Source organism: Vombatus ursinus, unplaced genomic scaffold, assembly GCF_900497805.2.
Source record: "Vombatus ursinus unplaced genomic scaffold, bare-nosed wombat genome assembly UNPS02014793.1, whole genome shotgun sequence".
NCBI classification, from domain to species: Eukaryota; Metazoa; Chordata; class Mammalia; order Diprotodontia; family Vombatidae; genus Vombatus; species Vombatus ursinus.
This window is the reverse complement of record NW_020954571.1, coordinates 11,922,396-11,938,512: the sequence shown is the minus strand read 5'-3', so window position 1 is coordinate 11,938,512 and position 16,117 is coordinate 11,922,396.

Sequence of the window (16,117 nt, the reverse complement as noted above, 5' to 3'; positions counted from 1 at the left end):
TTAAACCCAAGCCAGCTCCATACATATCCCCCCACACACACATAGCCTCACATCTCGAATAGAAGATGCTAAATTAATGTTTGTCAGACTGAATAGACTTTATATGCACAGCAAATTGCATCAATATCTTGCATCAAATTACATCTTAAATCTTGGCCTTTGGGAAGATGCTAGTGATAGCTCTTGATGTAAAACCATAGACTTTTAGAGCTAAAAGGTGCCTAAGAGACTATTTAATCAAGTCCCTTTGTTTTCCAGGTAAGGAAGCTAGGAGAATACATACAAACTGACTTACCCAGAGTCACTCAAGGCTTGGCTGTGTAGTTATGGAAAGAAAGGCCTGGTCTTCTCTCTCTTTCCACAATGCCTGTCATACACAGAGATGCCTACAAATCTTTCCTTCTGCAATCTCCAAATTCCAGGAAGAATCTTCAGAAATTTAAGAACTCCATTTAGTGAAGAAAAAGGCCCCCAGAAGTTCCTGGCAGTGTCCCTTATCCAAGATGGGGAATCTTTTTCTCCTTCCCTTGGGATAATAGAGCTAGCTTTATATATATATTTGGTTTGAGCCTCTAAATAAAACACTAGCCAATCAACCTAGTAATGCCGCACCTTAGTAATGCCTCCCTGTTACAGAGGAGGAACTGTGAGGCTTCTAGGGGGTGGGTCACCTAGGCTGCTGGGTCAACATTCTGGCCTCTGGGACCTCAGCCAGAATAGTGTTTCCTCCACACCCCCACAATCCCCTTAGTACTGTGAGTTGGGAGTATCCTGCCAGTGTTCACAGCCATGCTCTGGTTGCAGAGAATCGCATCCCTTCCCAGCAATGGAGTGTCAGGATTTTGACCTCATCCAGCCAGTGTCATTGCTGAAGGCCAAAAGACATCTGGCATTCACAGAGAAATAAAAAAGCAGCTACAGAATGTTGGCAAGAGCTCCAGATCTTGGGTCAGAAGCTGTTGTTCCAGCACAGTGCCAGGCACATTTGTTGTTGTTCAGTCATTTCAGTCATGCCCGACTCTTCATGATCCCATTTGAGGTTTTCTTGGCAAAGGCACTGGAGTGGTTCATCACTTCCTTCTCCAGCTCATGTTACAGATGAGGAAATTGGGGCAAACAGGATTAAATGACTTGACCAGGGTCACATGGCTATTAAGTGTCTGAGGCCAGATTTGAACTCAGGTCTTCCTGACTCCAGGCCCAGGACTCTATCCACTGTGCCACCTAGCTGCCCTGAATCACAAGACCTGGGTTCAAATCCTAGCTCAACTACTTGCTACATGTGTGACCTTGGCCTGGTTACTTGGCCAAGAAGTGAGAAAGAAATCATGCGGTTCCAAATTCTATTCAAATGCTTGAAGAAGTCTATCCCTGGAATCCTGTCTTCTCTCTCAAAGTTTGAAGCCAGAAGACCAAGACCTTTTCTCTCTAGCTCCAACTAATCCCCTCCTATAGCAGGCAAGGAACATTGAACAAACAATCCTCATCAATTAGAAGAGTATGCAAATGTTTCTGAACCACCCAACACACACATATACATACATATATATGTGTAGAAGGAAACACTATTCTGGCCAAGGTCCCAGAGGCCAGAATGTTGACCCAGCAGCCTAGATGGCCCACCCCCTAGAAACCTCACAATTCCTCTCTATAACAGGGAGGCATTACTAGGTTAATTGGCTAGTGTTTTATTTAGAGGTTCAAACCAAAAATATATAAAGCTAGCTCTATTATCCCAAGGGAAGGAGAGAAAGATTCCCCATTTTGGGTAAGGAACACTGCAAGGAACTTCTGGGGGCCTTTTTCTTCACTAAATGGAGTTCTTAAATTTCTGAAGATTCTTCCTGGAATTTGGAGATTGCAGAAGGAAAGGTTTGTAGGCATCTGTGTTTGACAGGCATTGTGGAAAGAGAGAGAAGACCTGGCCTGTATAATGCTGTCTTTCCATAACTACACAGCCACATGTATGCATGTATATGCACATGTATGTATATGTATTTATACACATACATATTTTTATTCATCTGAATATATGCCATTTTTCTCAGGTCTACTGGAATGTAAACACTTTGAGGGCAGGGACTCTTTCACGTTTTCTTCTTCAAATTCCCAGCACCCATCACAATGCCTTGAACATAGTGGTCACTTAATAAATGATTGTTAAGTGAAATAAAAAGTGTAATGGCATAGGTGTCTACACAGAAGAGTCTCCACAGAAGGGACCTCAGTGGCCATCTAGGTCAACTCATACAAGAAAGGAATCCCTGCCATTACATATCCCAAAAGTTGGCATCTAGTCTCTTGAATCTAGTCTCTTGAAAACCTTGAATGAGTGATCATTACCTCTCTAAGTAGCCCATTTCACTTTGGGGCAGCTCTAATTGTTAGACAATTTTTCCTGACATCAAGCCCAAATCTGCCTCTTTGAAACAGCCACATTTTTGTTCTGGACTCCTCTCTTATAGTTCTTCCTCCAAATCACAGCTCTTTTAAATACTGGAAGACAGCTACCATGTCCCCCCTGAGCCTTCCCTTCTTCAGCCTAAACATGACCATTTTCTTCAGCTAATCCTTTCCTCCTATGCCCATCTCAAGATCCTTAACAATCCTGGTATATTTCCTTTCCCTCCTCTGGACACATTCCAGCTTATCAATGTCTTAAACCATAGTGCTCAGAACAGAATTCACACAATACTCCAGATAAGAGCTGATAAGGGTGAGCACTGTGGGACTATCAACTCCCTGTTCCTAAAAGCCCAAGATCAGGAGTGGGGAACCTGTAGCCTCCAGGCCTTTTGACTGAGTCCAAGTTTTACGGAACAAATCTTTTTATTATGGGGATTTGTTCTGTGAAGTTTGGATTCAGTCAAAGCCACACTTGAGGACCTAGTGGGCCACATGTGGCCTCAAGGCCAGAGGCTTCCCACCTCTGCCCAAGATGGCATTAACATTTTGGCTGCCACATCAACAACTTGTATTGAGCTTGTAGACTGCTCAGAAACTCCAACTCATTTTCAGAACTGCTGGCTGAGCATGCCTCCCTCATATTCTACTTGTGAAGGTGATTTTTGTATCCAAGTAGAAGACTTTACATTCATCTGTATTGAACTTCATCTTATTAGATTCAGCCCAGTGCTCTTGCCTGTGAAGATTCTTTTGGTCCTGACGGTCATCCACCAGGTTAGCTCTCCCTCCCAGGCTTCTATCATTTGCAAACTTCCCGAGCATGGCATCCATACCTTGATCCAAGTTATTGATAAAATGTTAAACGGCACAGGATCAAGCTTGGATTCTGGGGGATGCTCCACCAGAGACCTCCTGCACTGCCCATTTATCAACTGCTCTTTGAATCCAGCCATCCAACCAGTTCTGAACCCATCCGATCATATTATTGACTAACCTCCATCTCTCCATCTTCTCCACCAGAATGGAATATGAGATACTTGATCAGAAGTTTTGCTAGGGTAGCTAAGTGGCGAAGTGGATAGAGCACTGGGCCTGGAGTTAGGAAGACTCATCTTCCTGAGTTCAAATCTAGCATCAGATACTTTCTTGCTATATGACCCTGGGCAAGTCACTTAACCCTGTTTGCCTCAGTTTCCTCATCTATAAAATGAGCTGAAGAAGCGAATGGCAAAGCACTACAGTATCTTGCCAAGAAAACCCTAAATGGGTCATAAAGAGTTGGACATGACTAAAACGACTGAACAAGCAACAAATGTGCCTGGCACTGTGTTAAGGGCAGAGGATACAAAGAAAGGTAAAAGACAGTCCCTCCTTTCTCACAGCAACTTCCACTTTCTTCTTCGTGCTACCTCTCAGTGACATAAGCATCCCCTTCAAAGGCCTTATTGGAAGGAGATTACCTCCCCCCCATAACTTTTGTCAAAGACAAAGAATGTAGTTCATACACTCTCAGCTCCTTATCATCTATTTCCATATCCGGAATCCCACCCCATCCCTGCCAGATCAATCTGCTACTTGCTACTTTCTTTCTAGTTACTGAAAGGCTCAAGGCCAGATGCCACCCAGGCATCTTCTCTCAGGAAAAGAAGGAAGGGAAGATGTGGGGAAGAGAGGAAAGGAAAGAAGGAGGAAGATTGGGAGAGAAGGAGGGAGGAAGGAAGGAAGAGAGGAAGGGAAGGAGGAATGAACAAATGAATTAATGAAGGAATGAAGGAAAGAAGGAAGGAGGGAAGGAAGGAAAGATTTATTAAGCGCCTACTCAGTGCTTTACAAATATTATCTCATTTGAGCCTCAAAATGACACTAGAAAGCAGGTATAACACTATCCTCATTTCATAGTTGAGTGAGGCAGACAGGGTCAAATATGTGAGGCTGGATTTGAACTCAAGTCTTCCTGACTCCAACTTCAGTGCTAACCTAGCTATCCGCTAAGGGAGGTCTCTAGGATAACCACTGCCTTACACCACTCCACCTATCCAGAGTCTTCGTTCCTATGTATAGGCATACCTCTTTTTAATAAGCTTCACTTTATTGCTCTTTGTAGATTCTTTGGGTGTGTGTGTGTTTTACAAATTGGTTTGTAGCAACCCTGTGTCGAGCAAGTCTATCGGTGCCATTTTCCCAACAGCATGTGTTCACATTGTGTCTCTGGGTCACGTTTTGACAATTCTCGCAATATTTCAAATTTTTCAGTATTATTCTATTTGTTATGGTGGTCTGTGATCAATGATTTTTGATGTTTCTGTTGTTTCAGGGTGTCACAAACTACATGCATATAAGGTGGCCAACTTAATCAATAAATGTTGTGTGTGTTCTGATGGTTCCATCAACCAGTCTTTCCCCATCTCTTTCCTTTTTCTTGGGCCTTCCTATTCCCTGAGACACAACAGTATTGAAATTAGGCCATAACCCTGCAATGGCCTCTAAGTGTTCAAATGAAAGGAAGAGTTAATCGATGTGGCAGACTTCATCATAAGACATCATTGTCTTATTTTAAGAAATTGCCAGGGCAGCTAGGTGGCACAGTGGATAGAGCACCAGCCCTGAAGTCAGGAGGACCTGAGTTCAAATCCGGCCTCAGACCAAACACTTGACACTTATTAGCTGTGTGACCCTGGGCAAATCACTTAACCCCAATTGCCTCACAAAAAAAAAGGGGGCAGCTAGGTGGCACAGTGGATAGAGTACCAGCCTTGGATTCAGGAGGACCTGAGTTCAAATCCGGCCTCAGACACATAACACTTATTAGCGGTGTGACCCTGGGCAAGTCACTTAACCCCATTGCCTAACCAAAAAAAAAAGAAATTGCCACGGCTACCCCAACCTTCAGCAGCCACCACCCTGATCAGTCAGCAGCGATCAACATCAAGGCAAAAGATTAGGATTCACTGAAGGCTCAGACGATGATTTAGCATTTTTTAGCAATAAAGTATTTTTAATTACATTTTTTATTTTTTTTAAATTTTTTTATTAATTTATTTTGATTTATCAACAATCACTTCCATAAGCTTTTGAGTTTTAAATTTTTCTCCCCCTCCCTACCTCCCTCCCCAAGATGGTATGCAATCTAATATAGGCTATACATATACATTCTTATTAAACATATTTTCACATTAGTGATGGTCTAAGTAAGAATTAGATCTAATAGGAGGAACCTCCAGAAAGAGGAAACAAAACACAACAGAAGAAAAAATATAGCAAATTGTATGCTTTGATCTGCATTCAAACTCCATAGTTCTTTCTTTGGATGTGGATAGCATTTTCCATCATGAGGCTTTTGGAGATGTCTTAGATCCTTGTATTGCTGAGAGGGATTAAGTCCATCAAAGTCAGTCATCACTCAATGTGGCTATTACTGTGTACAACATTCTCCTGGTTCTGCTCACTTCACTCAGCATCAAACCATACAAATCTTTCCAGGTTTATCTGAAGTCTGCCTGTTCATCATTTCTTACAGCACAATAGTATTCCATTACATTCATATATCACATTCACAATTCACAAGACATTATCTGTGTCTTTCTCTTCATCCTTCACCCGCCCCCCCCCCAATTATGCTTTTCTTTCTCCTTTTCCCTCCTCACTAATGTTTTGCTTTTGACCACCGCCTCCCTCAGGCCCACCTCCCTTCTACTAGCCCCTTTTTTCTTTCCCTTTTTCCCTCCTACTGCCTATAGGGCATGTTAGATTTCTACACCTAACTGATTATGTTATTACCTTCTTAAGCCAAATCTGATGAGAGTAAGGTTAATTACATTTTTTAGACATAATACTATTGCATGCCTAATAGACTACAGTATAAACATAACTTTAATATGCACTAGAAAACAAAAACTTTGTGTGACTCACTTTATTGAGATATTTAATTTATTGCAATGGTCTAGAATCTATACTATTTAAATCCAAACTTCACACAACAAATCCCCTTAATAAAAGGATTTGTTCTATAAAATTTGGACTCAGTCAAAAGGCCAAACCCAAGGACCTAGAAGGCTACATGTGGCCCACAAGCTCTGGCTAAACCCAAACCCACAGTATATCAGAGCTATGCCAATATGCTATCTCTGTTTGTTTCTTTCACTGGCCCCATTCTTATGCTTGCTATCTCTTGCTGTTGACAAAGCAAGGTGACTCTCTGGCTCAATGTCCCAACAACAGGGCAGCATTAGAAAGACCACAGGCAGCTCTGTTTTTCTTACATGCCAGAAGTTGGAAAAAGGCTAGGGGGATGGGAGTGGAAAATAAGCTGCTGGGACAGGTAGGTGGCACACTGGATAGAGTACCAGCCCTGAAGTCAGGAGGACCTGGGTTCAAATCCAGCCTCAGACCAAACACTTACTAGTTGTGTGACCCTAGGCAAGTCACTTAACCCCAATTGCCTAAAAAAAAAAATAATAAGCTGCTGTTCCCCAGAGTTATACTGAAAAGGTGTTTAGGGCCAACAAAATTTTGACTACTGCAATGCATTCCATAAAATCTGGCTCTTTGGTTCTAGATGAACCAATGTGTTCACGATGTATGTAAGTATATACCTCTTATTTAGGACTTCTAAAACTTCAGCTGCTTCCTAGTGAATAAATTGACATCATTTGCTAAAAATACATCAAAGAAAATCTGTAACTCCTTAAAGCAAAGACTCAATTGTTCTCTCCAAGATGCTGGTTTCAGAGCTCTTTCCTTTAGCAATGGAAAAGCTAGTTGGGGGTTGCTGGGGAGAAGAACTCTTGAAGGTACTTTAATTTTATTTTTTGCTCACTTATGCAATTTCATTATTTTGCCTTACAGTCCTAAACTTATAGATTTCTCTCTATTTCCATATTTGTGATAATGCTTGCCTCAGTTCCAGTGAAGTAGTATTTTTCGGTAGTACCCTAGTTCCTGTAGATAACAGATTTCTGCATCCTAAACAGAGATAAGAAAGAAAACCAAACTCCCATTCGGTCCCAGTCATCCTATTCAGACAATTGTGCCTTAGAATCTCTGGGACATGAAAATTCAAACACACCTAATGTGTGCCAAAGATGATATCTTTTTTGTGAAAAGGGAAAACCCTCAGCTAAGGGTGGGTTAGCCATCAGAAGTGTTGCAAGATGACACATCGGGTGTTAACAGCTATAGACAGTAAAGGATGGGGATGGGATCTAGACCCCAGAAAGGAAAACCCTGAACTTTCCCACATGTCCAAATCTCTGGTGGTCCCTTGAGGCTATAATCCCATCAACTGACCTTTCATTGTGGCTACACCCAATCTCCCCTCCACTGTCTTACCTCCCTGTGTCCTTTGGCCATTTCCCACACTTAATCCTAGCTAGGTTCCATTGTCCAGGTCCCAGGAGTTCTGTCCACCCCAGTTTACTGACCTCTCCCATCCAGATCTCCTTTAGGCCTCTCCTCCCATCATCCCAAACTACTTGGCCACTCCTAGATCCCTCCCACATGCTTTCTGTATATAAGGCCCATCTTATCTCCATTAAGATGCTGGGATTCTTAAAATCTAGCCACTGCTCAGATTTTCACAATCTAGCCAATAGCCCACAGATACTCAGATTCCTTAAGAGTCTGGCTAATATGATGAATCTTCAATAAACCGTGTTTTGGGCTGAAAGAAGGCTTGGGTGGAGTTCTTTCGGCCAGGACCCGAGTGTCGTGATTTTGGGATTCCAGGACCCCTAACCTCTAGACCTCATCAGTAACACTCATTGGCACTAGACTGAGGCTAACACCAGTACACCCTCTCTCCATATATTTTGTAAGATATTTAGGGGTTCAGGGGCTAGATTTTTAAAAATATTTATTTATTTTTCAAAAACTGTCTCAATCTACTTTTCATCCTGGGCAGTTTTCATTTATGATTTCTTGAAATATAGCTCTGAAAAAACAGGCTTTAAAAAAGCCTGATCCATGATGCAGATGGAGGTATTTGACTAGGCCTTTAAACCCAAATCACTCTGGCTTTCATTGAATAGTCAATAAAAGCCCTGCCCTGCCCCACCCCATCCCACCCCACCCCCCAAGCCTCTGTCCTCACTGTTTAGTTTTGATGGCTTAGGATGAGTGTCAAAAGCAATCATTTTCTGTTCTGGAAAGAAACTCTGAGAATCTTCCCCTCCCAGGTTGAAATTTTTGTGATGCTAAACTAGTCTATCTTCTGTCTCAATTCTTACCTAGCCCTTAGTCATCAATGGGCTTTGCCTCAGACAAACTGAGACCTGGGAAAGACTTTAATTTAGAAAGGCCAAGGTCACCCACTGCATCCTAGGCCATCGCCAGTCATCTTGACTTTTGTCTTGTAGCTGGACTGCAAAGATACTGGAGGAGAAAGTGAGGCAGATGACTTTGCACAGTTTTGCCTCACTTAAATTCAATTCACTCCAAGTCAAGACATCAACCTCATGATGTTACTGGCCTTCTTCAAGAGTGAAGGAACAACAACAACAATAACATCAGCAATGCCACTTTCCTCCCACCACCCAGTAGAGGATTTGAAACCATGGGCCTCTGCTTCTCAGAGAGCCAGTTTTTCCCGACCCTATCAAAACCCTGGGAGTTTCCATCCAATACCTCACTAGCCATTTGAGGAGTTGCCACCCTCTCCCTCACTAGTTGGTCTGAGACAGAAGGCCTCTGCAATTCTCGGGTATTTGGTGGAAAGCCAACTCCAAACACAAACCCAAGGAGTGACTCACCTAGACAGTGTGGAACTTAAGGGGTTGGGATCTGGGCCCAGAAAGGAAAAATCCTGGACTTTCCTGCTTGGTCAAATTTCTGGCATTGCCCAAGGCTATAATCCCATCAACTGGTGTTTCATTGTGGCTACATCCAATCTCCCCTCCATTGTCTTACCTCCTTATGGCCCCTGGCCATTTCCCACCCTTAATCCTAGCTAGGCCCCATTCTCCCTTGGGCACAAGGTCCAGGTCCTAGGAGTTCTATTCACCCCAGTTTACTGGCCACTCTTAGGTCCCTCCCCCAGTCTTTCTGTATATAAGGTCCACCTTGTCTCCATTAAGATGTTGGGATTCTTATAATCCAGCCATGGCTCAGATTCTTAAAATCTAGCCAATAGCTTACTAATGTTCAGACTCCTTAAGAGTCTGCCCAATATGATGGATGTTCTAATAAACTTTGTCTTTGACTGAAAGAAGGCTTGGGTTGAATTATTTCGGGCAGGACCTGCATGTTGTGATTTTGGGGTCCCAGCACCCCTAAACTGCATCAGAACAATGGATAGCACATCAGACTTCTAGCTCACCAGAGTTGTATTTTGAAAAGTACTTTCCTCTCCCCAGAATATTTTAAAAGTCTCTGGCTATTCTGGTATAAGTGGGGCTTAAAGACTGAAAAGAATTTTTTTTTGTTGCTGTTGTTCCAAGTTAAGTGGCACAGTGGTTAGAGCCCTGGGTCTGGAGGCAGGAAGACATCTTCCTGGATTCAAACCTAGTCTCAGACTCTTATTAGCTATGTGACCCTGGGCAAGTCACTTAATCCATTTGCCTTCTTTCCTCATCTGTAAAATGAGCTGGAGAAAAAAATGGCAAACCACTCCAATATCTGTCCCAAGAAAAACCCCAGATGGGGTCACAGAGCCAGACATGATTGAACATAGGATTCTAAACTTGTGACCTGTTTCTTTCTTCCCTGGGTATGATTATTTATTTCAAAATAACTTATTGAATAGGCAATTACTTTTAAATGTAGGAAATAACATGAATAATATAAACATCGAGTCCTCTTTTCAGCTGGTAAACCCCAAAAGTAACCCTGACTCATTTGAAAAAATGAAAAGAGTAAAGTACTAAAACAAAAGACAGTGGGCTCCTCATTCAAACTATAGTTTAAAATCTCCCAAGACAGATAAAACACCGCCAGACCCATGCTGCCAATCTGCAGCTCTCTCCTTCCACATCCTCTCCAGCTATTCCTTTAGGACTTAATTCAATTCAATAACTCAATTCAATTCAATTCAATTCAATTCATTGAGGACCTTACTAAGCGCCAATCCCGCTATCAAGGGTGAGGAATCTGCAGCCTTGAGGCCACATGTGGCCTTCTAGGTCCTTGGGTACGGCCTTTTGACTGAGTCCAAGTTTTACAGACCAAATCCTTTTATTAAGGGGATCTGTTCTGTTAAGTTTGGATTCAGTCAAAGGGCTGCACTTGAGGACCTAGAGGGTCACGTGTGGCCTCAAGGCTGAAGGTTTCTCACCCCTGTCTAGGCACTGAGAATACAAACAAAAAAAAAAGAAAAGAAAAGAAAAAAAAGAAAGAAAGAAAAGAAAAAAAAAGAAAACAAAAGCCTTTACCCTCCAGAAACTTGAATTCTGCTGAGAGGAGAACCAAGAGAGAAAATGTGAGGAACTTCTGGAGACTATTTTCACTCTTGTCTTTGTAAACATGGTGCTTAGTGCAGTGCTTGGCACATAGTAGACTCTTATAAATACTTGACTGATTGATTGGTGTTGGAAACAGTATCTAGGAAGTAGCTTTTAAACTGGACCTGAAGAAAGTTCCCGAAAAGGATTCCATGAGTAACCAGAGCCAGAGCAGCCTCTTTGGACTCAGCCCCTCTTTCCAAGGAGGCAGCCCTGAGCTCTGGAACAGCTGACCCAATTACAACTTAAGCTTCATCACCTTGGGTGCAACACCCACAGTCCCCAGAGAGGATTCTAGGGATTTAGGGAATCAGCTGTGGCCACAGTTAGGCAGCACTCTAAACCTTAAAGCAATGTAGAAATATGAGTCATTTTTTTAAAGCCTAAGGGCAGGGACTATAACATTTTTCATCTTTATAACCCTGAAGTCAACATAAGGCTTTGCACACAGCTGAGAGTTTGTTGAATTGAATTGGACCAGATGCAGTTGTTCAGTGTGACACCACCTTGTGGCCATAATCAGTATTTTAAAAGTCTTTCCATGGCCGCAGCCAATATAGGTTTAGCCTGAGAGCTGATTCGGGACTGCTACCTTGCCACACTGGCTGGTATTTAAATAGACTGAAGTCAGAAGTATTGCACTTCCTCAAGGAAAGTTAGTGAGTTTTATTCAGCCTTGAGATTGTCCCTCTTTGGCCACTATTAATTCCAACCATTACTGAAATCTTTGGAAATGTCCTTCAGATCTAGGAAAAACCTGCCTCATTTCTCTAAAATTGTGGGGTTCTTTTGGCTAGGCAATGGGGTTAAGTGACTTGCCCAGGGTAACACAGCTAGTAAGTGTCAAGTGTCTGGGATCAGATTTGAACTCAGGTCCTCCTGACTCCAAGGCTGCTTTTCTATCCACTGTGCCACCTCGCTGCCCCTTTAGAAATCTTTTTCAACCCCACTAGGAGTCAAGTACTGCTTGAGACTTGAAAGAGACATTTTGGTGGTGACCCAAGGTGCAATAGTATAGCACCTCCTTTGGGGGAGTCCCCCAATGCATACTCACAGGTTTGCAGATTCAGTCCCCAGTGAGGTGATTACTTTCCTCAGGGTGAAAAGGTATGAGTCTATACTCCCAAAACTATAGCTCCAGAGCTCCCATTGGTGAATTTCCCTTTCATAGTCATCCAGTAGATATAATTATGTCAAAGCAATAACAAATACTTAAATGACAAAAGAAGAGCTGTTATAAAATATTTCCTCCATAAATCTGGGGCATGCTCTGCCACTAACACATGGCATCCATGGGAAGAGTAAACATAAACTTAGAGTACAGTGGCAGTGAGATGCAGATGTAGGAAACACAGGTGGCCAACGCAACTCATATCTCCCAAACTTCACGGCCTCCATGCCTTTTTCTAACTTGAGTGCTCCAGTGGCTACCCACTAGGTGCAGTGTCTCTGATGGGTTGAGTGGCTCAGCTGGACTCTCAGGTCCTGCTCCTTTCAGAAGCTGAAGGTCATCTCCTGAGTAAGAGGGCTGGTTCTCTTTGGAATTTATATCAGCTCTCTGCTCTTCCGCTGGGGGTCACTCTTCTTGAAACTGCTGCCTCCTTCAAGTTCACTGCCTTTTTGTGTCTGTGATTGACTGGAGAGTGTATCTCTGTTCCCGCAACTGTCTCAAACTGTCTAGCCTAGAATTATTCAACGGTCTTTTAAAGTCTTCCAGGAGAAACTTTGTTTATGCTTCAAAGAAATATAGGGCTTAGATACATCTTTACCATTAAAACACCTTATTAATTGTTTCATACTTTCATGTTTATATCCTGGCCTGGAAAAGTTTGTTCAGAGGCCAATACCTCTAGCAGGGAGCAAACCTTGAGTCTCTTCCCCAACCCCTCCTTCATTCCCCTTTTGCACCAGTGATGGGACCAGCTAGGAATAAGATATGATCAAGAAGGGCTTCCCAGGAGGATATATCCTAGGAGATATTCAATTAAGTGAAATTGGAGTGAAAGGGTTTGGAAATTCCTGGTTTCACATAAAAACCTCTTTTTCTGTTCTTTGTATATGGAATTGCTCATGTTTCTAGATGTTTTTAAGGTTCAGAATAACAAAAAAAAATTAAAAAAAGATAAGGTTCATCCTTTCATGTTCTCATCATGATCATGCCATGTAGTGGAAAGAATGTTGGAAGTGATGTCAGGAAAGACTTGGGTTTGCATCCTTCACTCTCATTCTTGGTCTCTTTGACCATGGACATATCACTTTATCTTTCTAAGCCTTGGTTTCATCCTTTCCATTCAATAAAGATAATAATACTGATAGTCCATTCCACACAGGGTGTTTGTGAGGGTCAAATGAGATAATAAAGGACCATTTAGATATTAGCTATTCATTTTATATATAAAATACATATAAAATATATAAAATTTTTATATAAAATCAGCCAAAGCTATTCCAAGCTATGACTTCTATTTTGTAGAATAGTCAGTACTACTTAAGGTAAGATTTAATGCCAGAGAACCTAGAGTCACTTCCCTATTCCCTGTGTGATGTTGGGAAAGTAGTTTTCACTCTCTGGGCCTCAATTTCCTCTTCCGTAAAATAAGGTGATTGGATCAGATGACCGTCAAAGTCCCTTCTAGCTCTAATGTTTTATATTCTAAAATTCCTTCAAGCTCAAAATGAATTAGTCCTGCTCCCTATTTGACTCATCTTACATAGATGAGCCCTGATTTCTCTGTAATGTCACTCCCAGAGGAGTCAGACTCCACCATAGAAACAGTTCTAACCTTTTCAGAGCTTAAAAAAGGGTTGAATTCGGACTCAGGGTAAGAATATCTGCCAGATCCTCTGAAGTCTGTAGTCTTAGGCAAGGGGAAAGGCTCAGAAACTCCCAGACTCCTCTGATGGTAAGGTAAGCTGAGGTCATTGCTCACTAGGCACATTCCCCCGTCTCAGTGAAATATGATCTCTTGCCCATGGATTTTTTTTTCATTATGATCCTTCACTCCAAAGGATGAGCCTAGAAATAGTGTGACTGACAAGGCTGTGTATCCCAGCAAAATCATTTAACCTCTCTGTGCTTCTCAGCAGAAGTTTGTTTACACTTCTTTCTTGGACCTAAAATGGGGTTATCCAAGTCCCTATCCTCCTAGGAAGTTGATTGGCTGCTCTATCCTTCACTCTCTGCCTTTTACTCAATCCCTACGAGAGTTTAAATAAAATCTGTATTAACAAACAAATTATTTTATAACGTAACACATGCTCTGAAGGGACTATCCCAACTTATAATAGCAAACAATGATATTCCCAAAGATGGCTATTATGTCCTCTCAGAGGTCTAAGGGTACCCCTGAGGAGTTGGTAACTGATGGAGGACTGGCTTCAGTTAGGTGGAGTAATGGACAGAGTACTGGACTTGGATCCTAGAAGATCCAAAGTTGAACTCTCACTCATTTATTAGCTGTGCGATCCTGGACAAGTAACTAAATCTCTCTCAGCCTCAGTTTCCTCATCTATAAAATGATCTAGGGATACCACGAGAGCACTGATAGGAATAGATGAAGCCCCCAAACTAGCAAACCCTTCAAAGTTCATAAGGTCCTCCCTCTGGCCAAAAGGGGAGGTGGGAAACAGACCTAGACCAAGGCCGAAGTTGGGTTTTTACTGGAAATGCCACATTCACTCCAATCTCTATAATAATCCCGATTCTAAACTAGCTTGTTGTTTTATGGAGGACCCATAGGACATGACCAAGTTTTTTCCACCAATCTGAACATAATTCATATACAAAGTCACTCTGATTCGAAGGACTCTTTTGTACTTAGTCAAAAACCTATGATTCATTGATTGATTGAAACTAAGGCCTAAGATTGAGTTTGATTGAGACTTGTTTTCACCCCCTTAAGGTATTGAGGCATCTTACCATCTAAAATGGGGTGGGATGTCTTGATTGATTTGCTGAATCAACCCCATCCTCATATTAATAAAATATATAAAGTGTATAATGCATAAGAGATTTTCTCATGAGTTCCCTACACCAATGAAATTACAGGTCTAGGACATAAAAATAAAATTTATATTGAAAAATTATTGAGGCTACTAAATATTGCCATGTTTTAAATAAATGAAGGCAATTGATGAATATTGGTTGAAATGAATTGAATGAGCCCAGAGAACACTTGGGAGACAGTATGCTATGTGATTCTTACCTCTGACAGTTACTAGCAATGTGATCATGGAAAAATCACCGTACTTCTAAGCCTCAGTTTCCCCATCTGTAAAATGGGGGTAATAACACCTATTGTGTCGTTGGCAAATTCTCAGGGTTGTTTGTAAGCTTAAAAGAAGACAATGTATACAAGATGCTTTGTAAACCTTAAAGATCAACAAAAATGTTAGCTATTGACCCCAAGCTGCACTTTGTGGCCATAGCTAATATTGAAATAGACCTAAGCCAGAGATTTCTGTATCTATGCTTCCATCCAGTGGCTATTGCTGATATCACAGGCCTCTAGGGTAATTGCTGTCAGAGAGAGACCTGGATGAGGTGTTTTTTGAGTCTGGGGTTGCTTTTGTGATTGGGATTGAGTCCAACAAGGTCAAGGTAGCGCTGTTCAAATCATGCCCAGGGTTCTCTTTGGAAACTTCCCTCAAACTCATTTTGAGAACCTCAAGAGATAACCAGCCTCAGTCCTTTTCAGAACATGCCTTCTAAAATTTGGGACTCTTAAAACTTGATAGACAAGGTCATTTGGCTTCACTCAGTAGAAGAATAACCCACACACACACAACCCTGAAAGGCAGAACAGGTTTAAGACAGTCAGGTCAGGAAGGGTGCAGGGTAAACCCCAGAAGATCTATCCATGGAAGATCACTAAGAAAAGTCAGGCATGAGGGAAGGTGAGGAGCTTTCAAGAAGAAGGTGGTCTGTTAGGAACAAGGAGATCTAGTCCCAACTCCTTATGTGACCTTGAACAAGTCACTTCACTTAGCTGCCTCAACTGTAAAAGGAATATGGTAGGCTACACCTTGGTTCTGCACTGTCCAAATAACTTCTGGTACTTATCTGCAGGTAAAAATGGCCAGACTTGCGCCGATCCTCTTGTTGGTGGCTGGCTTCTCTTACGCAGAAGCTTTCACTGTTACACAGCCAATGGGACCTACAACTCATGTGGTCATCTCCAGGCCTGAACAGATCCTTCACAGGATAGGTATCCATTCACCTGATATGAAAAAATACACACAAAAGAGGCAGCCCAAACCCCAACTCAGGCTTGCCTAAG